Source organism: Myotis lucifugus, unplaced genomic scaffold (genome assembly GCF_000147115.1).
Source record: "Myotis lucifugus unplaced genomic scaffold, Myoluc2.0 scaffold_207, whole genome shotgun sequence".
NCBI classification, from domain to species: domain Eukaryota; kingdom Metazoa; phylum Chordata; class Mammalia; order Chiroptera; family Vespertilionidae; genus Myotis; species Myotis lucifugus.
The window spans coordinates 1,362,972-1,378,107 of record NW_005871255.1 but is presented as its reverse complement, the minus strand read 5'-3'; the positions used below and the strand labels follow the sequence as shown (position 1 = coordinate 1,378,107).

The 15,136-nt window shown below is 46.0% G+C and overlaps 1 protein-coding gene and 1 pseudogene across 2 annotated transcripts in view; both read right to left on the bottom strand.

Annotated features, from left to right (window-relative positions):
• Positions 1 to 370, bottom strand: part of LOC111827712 — a 2,719-nt pseudogene extending 2,349 nt beyond the window's left edge.
• The window catches only part of DCAF4 (DDB1 and CUL4 associated factor 4), a 24,520-nt gene extending 23,756 nt beyond the window's left edge, over positions 1 to 764 (bottom strand). For both annotated transcript variants that reach the window (XM_006097596.3, XM_014463344.2), the window contains exon 1: positions 643 to 764. The gene's annotated coding sequence lies outside the window, so the exon portion shown is untranslated. The remainder of the gene's footprint in view (positions 1 to 642) is intronic.
• Between the last annotated feature and the right edge of the window lie 14,372 nt (positions 765 to 15,136).

Genomic DNA, 15,136 nt, shown 5'->3' with positions numbered 1-15,136 from the left:
TGCCCAGCACTGGGGTCTGGGAAGCCCCCAGCCTGCGGCGGCGGTTCCACTGCCCGTCGGCAACAGCCAACCACAACCTGAACTTCCAGCAGTGGTTCTCAACCTTCTGGCCCTTTAAATACAGTTCCTCATGTTGTGACCCAACCATAAAATTATTTTCGTTACTACTTCATCACTGTAATGTTGCTACTGTTATGAATCGTAATGGAAATATCTGATATGCAGGATGGTCTTAGGCGACCCCTGTGAAAGGGTCGTTCGACCGCCAAAGGGGTCGCGACCCACAGGTTGAGAACCGCTGCTCCAGGGGACCCGCCGCCCAGAGCTCGCAGACCCGCCACTGGAAGGTACTGGGTGGCACCTTCGGCATCAGGGTTTAGGAAAGCGCTCCTTCAGGTCCGACACTGCGCAGCGACAATCGGAGCCCCTCCCCGCCCCCAACGTGTCTGCGGCTGCGGAACCGACCGGACCGGACAAACCGGGCTCCTCCAGTCCAAGACCCCAGCTCCCACTCGCGCCACAGTCAGGCCGGCGACCCACGTGCTCGGCTCCTCCCCCCACGCCCCTGGCCCATCCCGAGCTCTGTCCAGGGGGCAGCTGCAGCCCCTGGACCGACGGTCACCCCAGCCGGCAAAGACTTACTCGATTAGAGGGTGCTCCCCGGCTCGCCCTCGGGCCCAAGCTCGGCAGAAGCAGTGGCGAGGCGTGGAAGGACCCGGAAAGACCAAGATTCAGCGCCCACCAGTTAGTGGCGTCCGTTTTAGTGCTTTCGCAGCGGATAGGGCCATGGCGGCCGCCCCTCCCTTATCATTGGACGAGGCTTCCGACTGTCTACGCCAATAGGGTGGATCCTACGGAGAGGGCGGGGACTGGGGGTTCGGCTCCGCCCAAGGCTGGCGAAGTGTCCGCGTGTCCGCAGGCGTGTTTGGGAGCGGCGCGCTTGGGGGCGGGGCATGACGCTAGTGGGCGGGGCTGGAGGCTGCGCTCGAAACCCAGAAGCTCCAAGCTGCCTTCCTTAGCGGGGTGAGTGGCACCGGCTACCTTCTCTGTTAGTTAGCAGCCCATTGATCCAGCCTGTGGGAGTTCTCCTGCCTCTCCAGGAGAACTGAGACTTGGGGAGGAGGAAGGATTGTGTTGTGGGAAGGGCGAAGGAGGCTCGGAGATGAGGGAGGGAAAAAGGAACGGGCGAACAGGTGGTGGTGTCTTCAGCAGTGACAGCAGGAGGCTGAGGCTGCTAATCCTAGGTCCGCGTAGCTCCAAGGTGCAGAGGAGATTGTCCGATACTGCAGCCAGAAGGCCTCGCTTCTAGTTCTAGGTTTAGTTCTGTTTCCTACTTGCTGTGTGACTTGGGGTGAGTCTCTTCCCTTGCTGTGCCTTGATTTCTTATGTTGAAACAAGGCAGTTGACCTGAGGTTCTGATGTTCTTTCCAGCACAAAGTTTGTTCACACAACCAATATTTTCAGCATATTCTCAGTGCTGTGCCTGTTTCGGGTATCTGCTGACAGCCATCAGATCTTCTAAAAGGGAAATGGAAGCCTGTGATGGCACTGGACCAGAAATGACAGTTTTGGGAAGAGAGCTGGGTTCATATAGGCCAGGGTGGTTTTTTGCCTCAAATGGGCCTGGGGTGCATGTGCTTGCCCTGTTAACTCAGGCTCCCTGTGAGTGGTCGAACCTATGGAATTAGGCTGTAGGATTTATCAACTGTACCTGTGTGTGAAATCATTAATCAACACAAAGAAGGTAGGATTTCTGCTCTCAAAGAATTTACAGGCAGCCTAGCCCAGTGGCACAGTGGTTGAACGTCGACCTACGAACCAGGAGATCATGGTTCAATTCCCAGTCAGGGCACATACCTGGGTTGTGGGCTCAATCCCCAGTGTGGGGCGTGCAGGAGGCAGCCGATCAATGATTCTCTCCCATCACTGATGTTTCTATCTCTCTCTCCTTTCCTCTCTGAAATCAATAAAAATGTATTTAAAAAACAAAGAATTTACAGATAAATGCACGGTGTGGAGTAGGAAGAGGTGGTGAGGGGAATGAGAGAAGCGAGTATTTTCAGAATAAAGGACAGCTTCATGAAGCTTGAGTGGCCTGAAAGAGAAGACAGAGAGAAATTTCAAGCTGTACACACAACCTGATTCAAGGAATAGTGAGGCATTCCTTTTGGCTGGATGGGAGGGGAGACTTGGAAGGAAAACCAACAAGGTGGGTTGGGTCAACTCAAACAGGGAAAGGAGCAAGCAAAGGTAAGCCTCTGAGGGATTGAGAGGTGGGGGCTAGCACTTTTGCTAGGAGCTTATTGCAGCAACAGTCCCCTTGAAAGGTAGCGTAGAACCACAGTGTGGTGGCTGGGATGGAAGGAAGGGATGGGAGACAAACTTGAACTCTGTGGGAGGAGTCAAACTGGATTCTCAACTGAAGAGCTGGGGGTCACTGGAGGAAGTCAGAAGTTGTTGGCTGGGGGCATGCTGAGTGAGGGAAGGGCAAACAGCCAGTTAGTGGGCTCTATTGAAAGAACAGTGGGGTAGGCATCAGATCACATTTGCAAATCAATGCACAAAGGAAGCTGGGCTTTCGCAAACCATTGGCATCTTTGAACCTGTTTCCAGGTAGGTGAAATGAGGATAATGATAAGGTTGTTGTGAGGAGCAAATGGGATGACGGTAAAACATCAGGCCTTCTTTTATGAGGATGGCTTGGAATCTGAATGGTGCATATTATCAGCCAAACTTAAAATGATTATTTTTTTTAAAATTTCATTTCCGGAATTGGAAGCCAAGGCAAATAAAAGTTTTTCTTTGAAATGGCACCTAAAATGACTCAACATTACATTTGACTACATAAAAAACAATACTTTTATGGTAAAGTCGTTGTCATGTGCCACTTATTTTTAAAGACTTTTTCATTTATTCATTCTGTTAATTACAACCACACGGTGAGGTAGGTACTATTATTATCTTCACTTCACCGATTAATTGAGTCATGGAGAGTTAATTCACACAGCTGGTGCATGGCACAGCCAGGATTCAAACTCAGGCAGTTTGGTATATTTGTATTTTATCCTCATCCTGAGCATATGTGTTGGTTGTATGTGTGTTTTTAAAAAAATACATATTTTATTGATTTTTTACAGAGAGGAAGGGAGAGGGAGAGAGAGTTAGAAACATCGATGAGAGAGAAACATCAATCAGCCGCCTCCTGCACACCCCCTACTGGGGATGTGCCCGCAACCAAGGTACATGCCCCTAGCCGGAATCGAACCTGGGACCCTTCAGTCCGCAGGCCGACGCTCTATCCACTGAGCCAAACCGGTTAGGGCTGTATGTGTGTTTTTAATTTGATTTTTAGAGAGAGAGGAAGGGGAAAGAAAGAGAGAGAAACATTAATGTGAGAGAAAAACATCTATCAGTTGCCTCCTGTACGCATCCCAAACAGGATCAAACCCCAAACCTAGGTATGTACCCAGGAATTGAAACCACAACCTTTGGATGTATGGGCAGACACTCCAACCAACTGAGCCACACTGGCCAGGGCTAACTTTCACTTCTTCTTTTTTTTTTTTAAAATATATTTTATTGATTTTTTACAGAGAGGAAGGGAGAGAGATAGAGAGTTAGAAATATCGATGAGAGAGAAACATCGATTAGCTGCCTCCTGCACATCTCCTACTGGGGATGTGCCCGCAACCCAGGTACATGCCCTTGATCGGAACCATAGCTCAATATTACTCTTATTCTTTTTGTAATTTGGTTAGTATTTGAGAGTTTATATAAATACTAGAGGCCTGATCCATGAAATTCATGCAAGGGGCTTGGCCCTCACAGCCCCTGCTGCCTCGGCTGGCCCTTGCAGCCCCAGCTTCATCCAGATGGTCATCTGGACGTTCTGCTGTTCGGTTTAATTAGCATATTAGCTCTTTATTATATAGGATTCTATTCTTTATTAAACAGTCAATCAATTTACTTATTTATGGACTCATGGTTTCCTATGTTATTCAGTGGGTTAAATCCATTCTTCTTATTTGTTTTGATGTTCAAATAGTCCCAGTTTGGCTAGTAGGAACCTCTTCAAATGGTCTTCTGGTTCTTTTGACATGTCCTCATCATTCTTTGATCATTTCCTTGCTTTCTGGGAAAAGATGTTCCAGGTGCATCTTGTGCTTTCCCTGTCCCAGGGATGAATTAATTCTCTAAGGAGTCCTAGTCCCATTTAGTGGAGATTGGTACTTAGAAACTGAGATCTGAATACCAAGTGTACTCATTTCTATTAGGGTGTCCCTGTTCCAGGGCCTGCTCAGTGGTTATAGTTGGGAATATACACCCACACATTGACTAGTACATACACAACACACACACAAACACATACACACATTTACAACTATATTTACTTGCATATCTACCTATCTATCTATCTCTAATGGGGAAAATAAGACATTTTGGGGGGGCTAGCAAGCTGAATCTGTGCCAGTAACCTAATGTACATTCTCGATAGCCTATAATTAAGTCACTGCCCCTTTCTCCACAATCTGGTCTTGCAAGACCGGTTTACCAAAATACTCACATTTTACAGAGCCCATAAACCATGAACAATACACAACCCCTGGAGGGGGTTACCGGAGCTGGCGCCAGGCCAGGCCTTTAGGTGTGGTCTCACGGCCCCCATCCCAACACACGGGGCTTTTTGCAAAGCCCATGAAAGGTCCGAAGTCCCATCCATATTTCAGGGACAAAGAAACCAAAGGGTATAAAGGGAGAACTTCCTCCATATTGGTTTGCTCAGGATTTGGAGAGAAATCTCCCTTGAGTCACTGTACTAGTACATGTGAAACATCTGAAAATCAATGGGTTTTTCCTGTATCTCCAAGTACTCCTGTGTATTTTTTGGTGGCCTGGTAAATTCTGTAACATAATATCTATCTATCTATCTATCTATCTATCTATCTATCTATCTATCTATCTTGTATCTCTCCATCTATCTAAATATCTTGAAAACCATGAGTTCACATCAATACTTCCAATTCTAATCCATCACCCGAGGGCTCATTGAAATTGTGAGAAATAGCTCACCTGTTCAAATTTCAAATGACAGACTAGGAAACAGAAGCATGGCAAAAATGAGACTTTTAATAACAGTCTCGAGAGTGGGCGCCCACAGGAACACATGTGGGGCAGGGAACATAGCCTATTTATTGAGACCCTCCTCCAGTTCCTCATTGGCTGAGTACTATTTGGTCACCTATTTCCCAATAGGTCGCCTAGGTCTTGCTGTCTCCCATTGGGTCATTTAAAAAAATGGGCTGGGGCCTTTTCTAGTTGCCTCTACCTCTCTTTGTCTAGGGCAGTGGTTCTCAACCTTCCTAATGCCGCGACCCTTTAATACAGTTCCTCATGTTGTGGTGACCCCCAATTTCATTGTTACAAATTGAACATAATTAAAGCATAGTGATTAATCACAAAAACAATCTTAGGCGACCCCTGTGAAAGGGTCGTTCGACCCTCAAAGAGGTCGCGACCCACAGGTTGAGAACCGCTGGTCTAGGGGAATCTTCCTAGGACATGTGCTATCGGCCACGTGGACAGCTCATACCCTCTCCCCACCCCCCACATCCTGTTTGCTCTGGGGAAATTCAGTAATGGCCTGGCCACATGCTGTTTCTTTTCTATGACAATAAGTTAGAGGCAGGTTTCTTACAAAGTTTGCTCCCTTTCCATATTTGTATCTCCCTTCTCTAACAGTGAAATTCCCATTATCTTGAATTTATTTACTTACTTGATCAAGTCCTCTGGATATAGCCGTACATATCTTTGCTACCACCCCCTCCCCAATATAGATGTCCTCCTAGCCTCAGCGGGCTTTGAGAACCTGTGCTGGCCACACTCTCCATCCCCACCAAAGAGGATGCCTTCCTCATTCCACCTGGGCAGCAACACTCCACGTGGGATATAGTTTTGGACAAACAAAATCCTTGCTTTCCAGGAACTTAACATTTGGCAATGTAAGATATAGTCAAACCTGTGAAGAATTTTTGTGAGTTTATTTGAGCCAAATTGTCGACAATTGCTGAGAAGCAAAATCTCAACGGATTGAGAAAATGCTCCGGAGAGTGGCAGTTTTGCGCCTTATTCTATACATTCCAATCAAAAGAGGAGATGTAAGTGGGTGACATAAAACCCACTGGTGATAGATTAGGAGAAAGCAAAGTGGTGAAATCTCTGGGATTGGATAAAAAGTAGAATGATAGACATATACTTCTCTTGTGGGTGCAGGATAGTTAACAGTCAACAATTAATTCAATAACAATGAGGGGACTTACGGTCTCTGCTGAGCGGTGCCTGCACGTGTAGAAAAAGGAAGATGACGGTGACATTCCAAAGGTATGTTATCATAGAGGCAAAAGGACAATAGACAGGCTGTCAGGGTAAAGATTGACCTTTGTCAGGGAAGATGCCGGCCTAGGACATGACTACCCCCCATCAACTGCTTTTCGTTTAATTTCAGACCATCCTTTGTGGTTACCTTAGGTCTCCGAGTTTGCGAGGCTGCCATGCAGGCTTTCCCTGAGCTTGTCAGGTTAGTGAGCCTGTCAGGTTAGCATGTGGCCCCTTTTCGTCCACACATTCTAATGGTGGGAAAGGGGGAATAAAGAAATAAAAATAAAATTGCTAAGGTCTGATCAAAGAATTGAATCAATACCTCTGCCCCAGGAACTGGCTTTGCAAGATATTTCACTATGGACATTCTCTTTGCTGAGACCACATTTCACTTGCTGCAACCACATTCCATGATCTCCCCTCCAGGTATGCATAAAGAAATCTTCATCAGAAAAAGCCGGCCAAAAGTCCTTTAAAAGCTGCTGACTCCTGTCACTGGGTGCTGGAGCCATCCAGGCTCAGCTACCTGGTGTGCGGATGATTGAATAAATTCGTAATCCCTCACCATTCTGGCCTCGTGCGTTCCTCTTTCGGCGACCTAAGAAAAATATCATCAGGTAACGATAAGAACAGTGGAAAAATAAAACAGGATAATGTGATAAAAAGTGACTGGGGTGCTGATGTGGGTTGCTGATGTGTTGATTAGTCTCTTCAGGCTCAATCTCTCCCCGGCTCCCTCCATCCTTCTTTACCCTGCTCTGTGCATACCTACAAAATGCATAACATTGGCTCCTCCGCTGCCTGCCTTCTGATGGAGTTCAAACAGTAGGAGACAGGCGGGTGGGAGGAGAGAGAAATCCCTGCCTGCTTTGGGATGTACTTTCTGGCAGTAGCCCCTCCTCCAGGTGCAGCTCTCCTCAGGCTCCAGAAATTCCATTGTCTCTCCTGGTTCTTTCCCACTATTGCTAGTATATTGGTACCCCTATGGCCTCGTTTCCCTTTGCCCTGCTGACACCTTCGTTAACAATTCCTTTGTTCAAGTCTCTTGAATCACCCAAGTTGAATTGTATTTCAGGAAAGAGCTCCTTGAGGAAATGACTAATTACTTAATTATTGTGAATCAGTATTTTCAGGTTCGTACATCTTCGTATACAATGCGAATTTCAAAAACGTAGTCTGATTAGTTAAAAGAGAAAACCATTAGCCAGACCTATCTTTCTGGAATTGAGTGCGGAATGGATTTTCTTCTTGTCCTGCCCTTGACCTGAGGGCCAAGTAGTTTGTGTTGTGCTTTAAAGGAGGTGTTACGTACACTGCTGTGACTCTCCCCACCAGCATCCAGATTATTCAGTAATGCCATTTTTTAAAATCCTCACCCGAGGATATGTTTGTTTGTTTATTTATTTATTTATTTCTTAAAATATATTTTATTGATTTTTTACAGAGAGGAAGGGAGAGGGATAGAGAGTTAGAAACATCGATGAGAGAGAAACATCGACCAGCCGCCTCCTGCACACGTCCTACTGGGGATGTGCCCGCAACCAAGGTACATGCCCTTGACCGGAATCGAACCTGGGACCCTTCAGTCCGCAGGCTGACGCTCTATCCACTGAGCCAAACCGGTCTGGCTGTTTATTTATTTATTGAGAGAGAGAGAGAGAGAGAGAGATCAATTGATTGTCTCCTTTATGTACCCTGACCGGGATGGAACCTGCAACCTTTTTTTTTTTTTTCAGTGTATGGGAGGACCCTCCAACCAACTGAGCCACCCAGCCAGTAAGGCCATTTTCTTTACGATCAGAGCTCTATTTCCTCCAGCAGGCACCGTCCTCAGCTGTGCATATCTCCACTCCCCATCCCAGGGAGGGTCTTAGCTATTAAGAGTCAATGGAGCCCTTGAACACACATGCCATTGCAGGATCCTATTTTTTCACCTTCGTTTATTACCTTGTCTGCTTGGTGCCAAGAATCATGCTTGCATTTAGAGGATTCTTCCCCCCCCCCTCTGTTATTGAATTTATTGGGGTGACATTGGTTAATAAAATTATATAGGTTTCAGGTGTACAGTTTTATAATACATCATTTGTATATTGTATTGTGTGTTCACTACCCCAAGTCAAGTCTCTTGCCATCACTATTTATCTTCGCTGTACCCTCTTAGAGCAGTGGTTCTCAACCTTGGCTGCACATTAGAATCACCTGGGAATCTTTTTCAAATCCTGATTTCTCGGCCTCATCCTCCGGAAATTCTGTTTTTTTTGTTACTAATGTTGTGGCCCCACCCCATAACAAATAAACAGAATTTCCAGAGGATGAGGCCCAGAAATCAGGATTTTAAAAAGATTCCCAGGTGATTCTAATGTGCAGCCAAGGTTGAGAACACTGTCTTAGAGGATTCTTAAAATAATTTTTAAAAAATTTCCCCGCCTCTGCTTAGCATTTGCAAGCCTGAGGGTCTTCCAAGAATGGTCTAAATTGGAGAATGAGAAGAGAACCTTATTATAGTTTCCATGAGCATCATTTATTTTCCCAGCAAGATAGCAGAACATTAAAAGGATGTGCATTGTTTCCCATTGTTACCAGACCTTGAATGCCAGGTTCTTGAGTCTCAATGTCATAGAAATGAGCACTGAACTCTGTACAAGATCAAGCAGATAGAGTTTATTGAAAAGAGCTTGTACCAGGCCTGGCTGGTGTGGCTCAGTTGGTTGGGCATCGTCCTGTGCACCTAAGAGTTGTTGGTTCGATTCTAGTCGGGGTACATGTACCCTGTTGTTCATCCATGGTAGGGGGCGTGCAAGAGGCAGCCGATCTATGAGTGTTTCTCTTTCTCCTCCCTTCCCCTTAAAAAGTATTTTTTAAAATTTAGTCCCTTAGAAAGGAAGGAAGGAGGAAGGAAGGAAGGAGGAAGGAAGGAAGGGAGGGAGGGAGGAAGGAAGGAAGGAAGGAAGGAAGGAAGGAAGGAGCTTGTGCACAAGAGGGTCAACCAGAAAAGAGAAGTCAAGCTTCCGGAGGGGTTCTTGTGGATGGCTTATATAGGGGCCTTTGGGTGGGTGTAGGGCTTGGGAATGAGGATGAGGTCAGTTTTCCCTAGTTCGTCTTCTGGCGGTGGTTGATCCCGGGGTAGTCACAAGATGTTTCCCATGGCCAGTGGGCCACTCAAAGGACCTGCACAATAATGCTTGAGCAAATATTCTAGCTACCATTTAATTGACAAAACTATTTTGCAGAACATGATGCTAACAGAGGATGTGATCGTTGTACATTCTTTCTTTTAAGGATGTGGTCAGGTTAATTTCAACTACAGAATTTTACTGAAAGCGAGGAGCCCTGGTCAGGCTTCTAAAATGGAGTTCTTTTGGTCAAAATGGAGTCCAGATTTTACCCTTATACTGTCTCACCATGACTGGTTTTATCAGTGTCAACAGCTTCATAGACATCAGAAGCTATAGATTGAGAGAAGGAAAAATATCCTGTAGAATAAAAGCAGGGGGAAAGAAAATGACCCCCAGCCAGTGCTGCTCAGTGGTTGAGCGTTGACCCATGAGCGTTGACCAAGAGGTCACGGTTCAATTTCCGGGCACATGTCAAGAATGCAGGTCAGTCCCCCGCAGGACCAATAGATGATGTTTCTCTCGTATCAATGTCTCTATCTCTCTCCCTTCCCCTCTCTCTAAAAATCAATGAAAACATATTAAAAAAGAAAAGAAAAAACTTGAAAAAAACCTGAAATACATAAATGTTCCAAATCTCACTGTCTGTCTGGTTTCTTCTGCATTTGACATCTGTTTAAACCTGATAGGAGGGTTGCCTTTAGGGAAAGGTATGAACAATAATATAAATGGAGCCACTTCAAAATGGAGTTGGAGTTGCCATCTCAGAGGAACTGTCTTGCAGGGGTTACTCCTCAAACCTTTGGAGTGCTTGGACTGGGCAAAATAACCTTTGGACTGGGCCTAAAGCAGTGTTATATGCCAAACAACTGTTTGCAAAGCTAACAGGAAAGCAGACATTCTCACTACTGGACTGAAAATTAAAGACATTCGTTAGAATTAGCACCACCACCACGTATAGCTAAAGAATAACTTAGCTTATTTGCACCTATAGAAATTCCTTCCATGACATAATACCAATAGAAATTCCTTCCTTCTATTCATGTAATTATTCCCCTTTTCTTTCTCATAAAACCCCCTTGCCTTCACCCCTAATTAGAACACTATTTGGGTTGCTGCCTGAATTAGGGCTTCCTGACTAGCTATTCTTCCGGATCTTAAATAAATACTTGTTATCTCTCACTTTGGCCTTTTATTTTTAGGTAAACAAAGGGACTGGGGAAGATCTCAGCTTCAGTTTAGCCTTAGGAAACTACAGTAAGACTTGAAGCAGAACTGAATTCATCAAGAAACTTGTGTGTTCAGTGTTTGAGCATGTTCAGTGGCTGGCGTGGTTCAGTGGTTGAGCATCGACCTATGAACCAGGAGGTCATGGTTCAATTCCCAGTCGGAGCATATGCCTAGGTTGTGAGTTTGATCCCCAGTGTGGAATGTCCAGGGGGCAGCTGACCAATGATTTTCTCTCATCATTGATGTCTCTCTCTCTCTCACCTGAGAAGGCTAAAAAGGGCTAATTCAAATGTAATCCTGATATTTGGGGGGCTAGCAATTGGAATCCATGCCAGCAAGCTGACCTATAATTAAGTCATTACCTCTTTCCCAGAAACTGGTCTTGCAGAATCTGTTACAGAGGCCATAAACCTGTGAAGAGTGCACTGCCCGGAGGGAGGGTTGTTATCGCTGGCGCCAGGCCAGGCCATCAGATATGGCCTGGAGACCCCCAACTCCTGAGGGCCTCTTGCAAAGCCCGCGAAAAGGTCCAGAAGCATAATCTATATTTGCGGGACAAAGACTACAGGGAGATGTAAAATGAAGGCCCCTGCATGTTTCGGTACTCTGATTTGGAAATTATTTCCCGGAGTCCGCCGGTGTAATTAATACAGTGTCTTTCCACTTCTTCAAAGCCTCGCTTGGTTTTCCTGGGGTCTTCTGCAACACTCCCTCTCCCTTTCTCTCTCTGAAATCAATATATATATATATATATATATATATATATATATATATTTTTTTTTTTTTTTTTTTTTTTTTAAAGAAAGAAAACTGTGTGTGCATATGCCTGAGGAGGCTTTTAAAAATCTGATGGGTATATTGTTCCTGACCCCAGGAGAGGGCATAAGGTACTGGACTCAGCTTTTCTGTTATGTTTTCTGGAATCACACAGTAGAATATCAGATAGACCAAGAAGGCTAATGTAAGGGACCTCTTCAGTCCCAAAATATCTCCCCTCATCATCTCTCAGATGAATTGGCACTAAAAGCTACACAGTCACACATAATTAGTTTCTTCCTCGTCCTGTCCCAAAGTTGATTCCTAGTCCTTTGTTATGCATTAAAATAGGTAATTTGAGGTACTGTAACCCCACCTTTCCAGATTAGAAAACGATTACACTGTGGATAAATGAGATGATATATTCGAAAAGAAGACAGTTTATAAATAATGTTGTTTATTATTAACCATACAGCCTAGAGGTTCAAACAGTGTGCTCTGGACCCAGTTGGCTTGTGTTCAAATTCCTGTTTCTTCAGGAATTTGGCTGTGGGACCTTGGAAATATTACTTGACCTCTCTGAGCCTCATTTCCCCCAAAAGTGAGGATACTAAGAATATCCACCTCAAAGTGAGGGTTGAATGCACTTGGGTCATGCAAGTACAGAGCCTGACCCATTGTGAGCGCTTGGTAATTGCATTATAGCCTCTTCCACAGAGCGAGAATTCAGCCATTCAGCTGGACTGCCCTGAGAGAACAGGGAAGGGAAAGAAGAGTCCCAGAGGGAGGTTTTCCAGGCATCTGTCTTCCCACTCTGAGGCATGGTGAGACTTCCTACATCTCCTCTTACGAGGCAGCTTCTTCAAAAGAGGGCTAGTGGCCCTGGCCGTGATGCTCAGTGGGTTGGGTGTCACCTCCTGCACCGAGAGTTCACTGGTTTGATTCCAGTTGCATCCCTGGTGATGATCAGGGAACATGCCTGGGTTTCAGGCTCAATCCCCAGTGGAGAGTGTGCAGGAGGCAGTTGATTGATGTTTCTCTCTCCCTCTCTCTCCCCCTCCTCTCTCTAAAATCAATAAAAACATATTTTTAAAAAAGGGTGTCCGCCATGGTGGATTTCTCCCATAAGAGCCATAACCACTTTATCTTACAAGGAGGGTTCAGCAAAACACGCTTGTTTCTATAAATGGCTTCCTCTCAGCGAACCTCTATGACAGTGTCTAATGGTGGGGTTGGCTCGTTTTCTGGAACCAGGTAAACATTTGCTCCCACTAGCCCCACGGTGATAGCTTCACCGTTAATGAGCTGCAGTGTTGCCCGTTGCTGCCGGAGCCATGAGGCAGCCCTGGTAGAGTTCTGTCTATTGCCAGGGGAGGTGTCAGAGGCAGAGGCAACACGGCGGGCGCTTCCAGCCCCAGCAGCTCCTGCAGTTGGGAAGCCAGAGCAATCATTCTCAGGAGTGAGGACAGAAATTCCGAGAGCAATAAAAGTGAGTGGGATAAAGGTTTTGAGGTCTATGATTTAAAGTTGTTTTTTCAGGTTTCTGAAATTTTGAATAAGTTAAGGTAATGCAGTAGTGCAATGGAAGGCACACTTCCTAAGGCAGTATCCGTTTGAGCAATGCCCTATTAAGGAACAAGCTTCGAGTTGTGTTTGCTTGTCAGAGATTGCACTCTGGTGGAAGCCTATACTCTGGTACTCAGTAAATATGCATTGTAGATGCTGTGGGTGGGCTGAGCCATTGGAGAGATCTTCAGAATGAATAGGATCCATAGCAGTGCAATAGGCACAGAATATATGTTGTGACAAAATCCACTGGTCCCTTCATTAAACCAGCCTCTACAAAACACACTGAGGTTGTGCACTGCCAGTTGGATGGCAGAGAATACTGAACTTGCATGAACATGAGATTGCTACAGAAATAGGCGCTGAGGCAGGTGGATCTATCCATCACAAAGCATTTGTAGTTGCTGATTTTATTTTATTATTATTTCTTTTTTTAAAAGATCAATGAAACCAAGAGCTGTTTTTTAAAAAATATATTTTATTGATTTTTTACAGAGCAGAAGGGAGAGAGATGGAGAGTTAGAAACATTGATGAGAGAGGAACATCGATCCAGCTGCCTCCTGCACACCTTCTACGGGGGGATGTGCCCGCAACCAAGGTACATGCCCTTGACCGGAATCAAACCTGAGACTTTTCAGTCTGCAGGCTGACGCTCTATCCACTGAGCCAAACCGGTTAGGGCTATTATTATTTCTTAAAATAGATTTTTACTGATTTCAGAGAGGAAGGGGGGAAGAGAGATAGAAACATCAATGATGAGAGAGAATCACTGATTGGCTGCCTCCCGCACGCCCCACACTGGGGATCGAGCCCACAAACCTGGGCATGTGCCCTTGACCAGAATCAAACCCGGGACCCTTCAGTCCACAGGCTGACGCTCTATTCACTGAGCCAAACCAGCCAGGGCTGTAGGTACTGATTTTAGATGAGGATGTTCTTATATAGAAGGACTGAGATGTGCAGGCAGGTGAATGTTCTAGTCACACCTCTTTGTGCAAAGTAGTAGAAATCCAGTCAGGCTAGCACTAGCCAAAGTAGAATTTAGCAGGAGGATTTTGGGAGATGTCCTTGTATCCAGGAGGAGGCTGCACTGGAGTTAGGAACCGCATGCCAGGAACCCCGGTGATTTTCTCTCTGCCGCTTAAGAGCTACATGAACTCTGACCTCTGCTCCTCTACACATCTGATTGTTCTCCTTGACACAAATCCCTGCAGCTTTGTGTCCACTCTGATGGGCAGTAAAATAAAATCTACAAAGTCAAAACAATGTTTTAGAAATGAGTAGATATAACTAAAAAAAACAACAACAAAAAACGAAAGAAAAGAGTTCAAGGACAATGAAAAAAGATTCAGATCTTCTTGGCATCAATTGGTATCACTAGGGCATGAGAGGGAAGAAACATCCACGTCCCCCAATAATAATAACACGAGAGTGGAGGGAACCAGGACTGTCAGACCAGCCTGAGTGAGGGACGGGGCAGGAACCTGGGTGGAGCAGAAGGAGAAGAGGTTTTTTTAGTGTGTAAATATCAAAACCAGGCCTGTGTGCTTGAGAACTTGTTGATTTCTGCAGGACCGTCCTGCTGACTCAGGTCTAGGCAATCCTATCTAATAAAGAGGGAATATGCTAAATGACTGCCATGCCCTCACAAGATGGTGGCACCCACAGCCACAAGATGGCAGTGCCCAGTCCCCTCAGCCCCTCCTCATCCAGCCGGAGTCCCCCAGTCCCCTCAGCCCCGCCTCATCCAGCCGGAATCCCCCAGTCCCCTCAGCCCCGCCTCATCCAGCCGGAGTCCCCCAGTCCCCTCAGCCCCACCTCATCCAGCTGGAGTCCCCCAGTTCCCTCAGCCCCACAGGGGAGGCAGTTGGGTGTGATCATGCTGGCAGGGGGGCAGTTAGGCATCAATCAGGCCGGCAGGGCAGCGGTTAGGGGGCTATCAGGCTGGCAGCAGGTGAGTGGTTGGGAGCCCGCAGTCCTGGATTGTGAGAGGGATGTCTGACTGCCAGCAGTTGGGACATCTCCCGAGGGGTCCCAGATTGGAGAGGGTGCAGGCTGGGCTGAGGGACATCCAACCCGTGCATGAATTTCGTGC